This window comes from Alosa sapidissima, chromosome 5 (genome assembly GCF_018492685.1).
Source record: "Alosa sapidissima isolate fAloSap1 chromosome 5, fAloSap1.pri, whole genome shotgun sequence".
Lineage (NCBI taxonomy): Eukaryota > Metazoa > Chordata > Actinopteri > Clupeiformes > Clupeidae > Alosa > Alosa sapidissima.
Genome location: NC_055961.1, coordinates 10,674,343 through 10,679,830, shown reverse-complemented (window position 1 = coordinate 10,679,830; position 5,488 = coordinate 10,674,343).

Genomic DNA, 5,488 nt, shown 5'->3' with positions numbered 1-5,488 from the left:
GCCTATTTTGGTGAAGATCAGATGAAATTTGTGACCTTTGAAAACGTTTTAGTGTTTTTGATTAAATCCAAAATGGCGGCCAAATCAATTACGATGACATCACAATTTGGCCTGGTTCAGCCTAAGGACCTCCAACAGTATTACCAGACACCGCTAGTACATTTTAATTCCTAACACAACATCAGCTACAGGCCAAAACGCATTTTTCCTAATTGCAGTGCCCCCTAGAGGTCAAAGGTCACCAATTTTTTTGAACATCCTCCTGATGGAGTCATGAGTCTATATGCTAAGTTTGGTTATGATACATCCATCATGGTGGAAAATTACGTCAAAGGGTGCGTTGAACTTGGCTTGGTCCAAGGATTCCAACGATGCCTAACTTTTGGCAATCGGAGAAACGGGTCAAAAGTTACATACGTGAACGCACGTCCAACTTTGGCCTGTTGGTGGTGCAAGAGGGCTCAAGGTGTCGACTTGAAAGTTGCTGAAATTAATCATGGGACTCTGCCTAATTAGTGTGCCAAATTTTACAACTTTTTACCAGACGGTTCTATGGGCTGCCATAGACTTCCATAGCAGAATAATTATAAGAATATAGCTGCAAGCAGCAATGTGGGGGCCAAGCAGTGCACTATAGCAGGAATGGCATTGCCATGCCATGAGCAAGCACTCACAGCAAGTTTGATTGCAATTGGATAAAGAATGGCTGAGAAATAAGCTCATTTACTTTGTTAGAGCGCCCCTAGAGGCCAAATTACACCAATGTCCTTGTGCGCTCTCACAATCAGCTACCATGTCCCTCTGCCAAGTTTGGACTTCATACACCAAAGTGTTGCTGAGATGTGAGCTCACTTTCTTTATTACAGCGCCCCTAGAGGTCAAATGAGACCACTTTCCTTGCATGTCCTCACAATCAGCTAATATGTCCATGTATCAAGTTTGGATTTCATACAACGAAGCGTTGCTGAGATATGAGCCCACTTCTTGTATTACAGCGCCCCCTATAGAGGCCAAATGATGCCAATTTCCTACTGTGTCCTCACAATGAGGTACCAAGTCCCTGTACCAAGTTTGGACTTCATACATTAACCTGAAGATCATCTCCGCCAAGTTCTGTGAAAATCGGATAAAATTTGTAACCGCTGAAACTTTTCGTAGTGTTTGGACCAAATCCAATATGGCGGAGGTCCAATATGGCGGAGAGTGACATAATAGGGGTCATTGAACTCATGTCGGTCCAGGGATTCCGACAGTGCCTTGTGATAATCGGACGCACCGCTCAATGGTGACATGCGTGAATGCGAGTCCAGTTTGGACCCATTGGTGGCGCTAGAGTGTTGGGCATAGATTTCTGTAAATTGGTGAGAGTGATCATGGGACGGTTTTGAATCAGTGCGCCGAATTTCATAACTTTCAACCCAACGGTTCAATTTTTGGACAAATTTTGACCCGTTTGACCCGTGGCGCTAGACGGCTGGGTTTAGAGATCCGTAAATGAGCGTGAGTGGTCATTGGAGAGTCCCGAAACTTTCTGCCAAATTTCAGCACTTTTTAGCCAGGCGTTCTATTGGCTGCCATAGACTCCAATGGCAGAATAATAATAGGAAAAGCTAGTAACTAGCTAGTAACTAACTAAAAAGCTTCGCTGCTAGGACCCCAAAAACATAGAAACACAATGGGTGCCTTCGCAGCTTCGCTGCTTGGCCCCCAATAACAATACCTACCTAATTACCTTTTTACTTAAACTTAAATAAACTAAAATTTAAATAAATGATTCATGAAAATGTATTAAAATGGAGGATATAGCATTTCGAAACCAAACTCTTCAAATGCATGACTTTGGGATAGTGTGTCATCCTGAGACTGCTGTTTGTCTTCCCACTTGAGAGATGGGAGGAGGAGAGGAAGACATACAAAAACAGAGAGAAGAGAGAGAGAGAGAAAACGAGAAATTGAGAGACCTTTGAGTGTGTGAGATTGAGGGCAGGCTGTCTCAGGTCTTCACACACTTCACTCTATTCTGGGAGCAGATAAAGGTAAACACACCCCTCCCTATAGGGTCAGAATGGGAGCATTGTTGCCACGCCGACCGAGCGGGGAGTCTGATGCCGTGGGTAAATGGGGTGACTTAATGGCTTTCCACTACACAGGCAGGAAGAAAGAAAGAGAGAGAGAGAAACAGAGAGAGAGAGGACACATCCTCCATTTCAGTCTAGCGGCAGGTTTATAGGTGGAAATGTAGTGATTACTGAAACTGACGCTTTTTTTTCTCTCTCCTGTTCCTGGTTCTTCTCCTGATTGCAAGAGTGGCCTCTTTCAGGAACACTAATGCCTTCCCAAATGGTTTATTATGGGCTCTTTATATGTCCCCCCCCCCCCTCCAACCCCTCGCTGTGACCCTGCTCCCTGGCTCTCCGGCTGAATGGAACAGTGATGGGTTTGTGTTTGTGCTTCTAAGTGGTTGCATTTCTGAGCAGAGCAGCATCATCTGTTGTCCTCTCTTTTACAAACTCGAGGAGACCACAGATGATGATTTGTGTGTGTGTGTGTGTGGCACTGCCCACTATTATCAGGACCCATTTCTGTGTAGAAACAGTGCATGAGAGCTGTATTGAGTATCGTGTAGTGTCAGTAGTCTTTACCCTCCACTGTATGGGAAACTGACCGTATATATGTGCCAGTTACTCAGTGCAACTGTTTACACTGCAGGTGTCCCGCAGGCGGGACAACTGCAGTGCCCCCACCTCCCCCCAACATTTTAAGTCAATTGTATGCACCATATTGCTATGCAGCATATTAATATTATACAGCATTTAAAGCTTGGACTCTTGGGAATCCATATATGACAACATTTGTCATGTACAATCTGTATAGTGCTTTACATTGTCAGATTAATCTTACTGACATACATTCAAAATAGTCTACAAGAAACCTCAAAGTGTTACCTTTCATTTGTGCCCAGGATTATGCTTCTACACCAAGAAGTTGTCACACAGTAAGCCTTTTATTGTCAGTATGCATTTTGGGTAACCAAAAGTCCTATGGGGAGTTTCCATATATACAAAACGCTTGAGCACACCTTGGCAAATAATGGTCTATAGTACTCATATTTCATTCTATATTGATCTACTTTAAGATACAGATTCACAAGACCTGGTAGTGGGCCTCAGTTGTGTTTCCAAGACAAAATAAATGACCAAGAGGGCAGAATGTGGTCATTTCCAGAGATGTACAAAACTACCTAAAAAAAACTATCATTCTACCCTTTGCCACTCTCTGACAGTTCATCATACAGTCAATCTATTAGTACTGAAACAATCTACTAGGCCTCAAAAGAGATTAAGCGCTTGAATATAAGTCAAAGTATGTGGAAACAGGGCCATTGTTAGTAGGCTGTGTGCAATTTCGAGCAAAAACTCAAAATAGGGGGAGTAAGTGTAAACACACACACACACATATCCAGTAGCAGTGTCCCCCAACCCCCACCCTAAAAAAGACAAATCACACAGGAGTTCAACATTAATACCTTTTCTGTTTTTATTAAGACAAGAAAACTCATTTTTGTAAAAATGTCTAAAATGAACCAATACAAAAACCGTGAATGGGAATGTGAATTGTTTTTTTTCTCTTTTCTTCATTAATACACAGTAAGTAAGAACATCGTCTGGATACAGCAGATACCGACAATAAAAGAACCAACTCAGAACACTCAATGATATATGACTCTGGAATCCCAACCTCCCACGTCTGAAATAGCCCATGTGTGTCTCAGTATTCACTAACGGTTCTGACCTGTGGTAATTCAACTCTACTCCACTCCTTAAGGGACACATCAAGCACAGAGTCTTTTATGTGAAGAGAGTCTTGGAGAACCACTCCACAGAGGAACCTGCGGAGCAGAGTTTTCAGGTGGCCAGAATGTGTGAGGGGGAAAATCTCTGTGAAAGAGACACTGTGAAGCGCCAGATTCTGACCCAACAAACTGACTTGGTGAAGTAGAGATTCTGATTCATTAAATACTGACTCTGTGAAGCTGGGGGGCTCAGAGTGTTTGTGATCCATAATAGAGACTCTGAATGCCCCTGTCTAGCTGTTCCCTCACTAACATCACGGCTACGTCTGTAATCTAGGCTCTAGACACTTACTTCCACTACTGTGAATAGTGCACCAAAATAACAACAAAAGACAGTACCTAAGTGTACAGTTGCCATGCCAACACTTCTGGGCCCTCTGGTCTATGTGTGGGCCTAGTTTGACCTCTGAACCTGACCGGGCCATTTGACCAATCACAAGCCTGAGAGCTGACCATGATATTCCAGAATGCCCCTGGACTGGGAACTCGTTCGACCCAGCAAAACCCAACTGCATCCAGGCCGCCTGGTTCCGTCTGAAAGTCAAGTTCTAAACGTGATGTCAAGTTCCAAAAACAAACAACAAACAAACAAAAAAAACACAGCAATGAAGCAATGAAGCACCAGTACCACTGTTGCACAAAGACATGTGGGGCATCACAAAACAACTTCTGATAATGACACACTCATACACACACATACACACACACACACACACACACACACACTTGCATGACAACAGTCAGTTTGACCAATGGAAGCCTCAGCCTGGTTTAATTGACAGGGTTGTGTCCAAGTGTGGGTTTGGGATGCAGGACTGGTGGAGTGTTTTGGCAAATCAGTCCTGTAGGCTGAGATGCAGGAAGCGTATATATGGGGTGGGGGTTGGGGGGTTGTCAGGGGAGGTCAAGTGATCATTTACAGGCTGCAAGGGCTGGCTTAGACTGGGGGGGGTGGGGGGTCTTTACACTTACATTTAATGCTGGTCTGGGAAGGAACTCAAAACCCCACACACACACACACACACACACACACACACACACACACACACACACACACACACACACACACACACACACACACACAGGTCAGGTACAGTAGTGACAGTGAGGACGTTGTTAGTGCTGGAGGCGTGCTGGGAAACTCAGATTGTGCACACACACACACTTATCCATTCATCTGCCCAGTGGCAGGAACACACACCACTCTATTGAGGAAGACTTCTGCTAGGATCTAGACGCTCTTCCATACCACAGTACCATCATTATATTCACAACCACAGAATCGATCGGAGGACACTAGTCTTACTGTCATTAGTAAATGTATTGATTAAGATTAAATACATGTGCTAACTAATGTGTGCCAGATTAAAATGTAATCATTTCAAATGCTCTGAATGTGTTTTGGCTTCCCAAGGCTGGATCACAAGGCAGATGTACAATCAGTGCTTTTCTAACGTACCCTCCAATGGCATCAATTAAAAAAAAAAAACACAAAAAAAACACACAAGAATTAAACATGAACACGAGATAAGCGGAGCAGAAAAACAGTGTCACGATTCACGGCATGGGGAAAAGAGAAAAGCAGTGTGTGTGTGTGTGTGTGTGTGTGTGTGTTCATACGCCTAGAGGCTCACT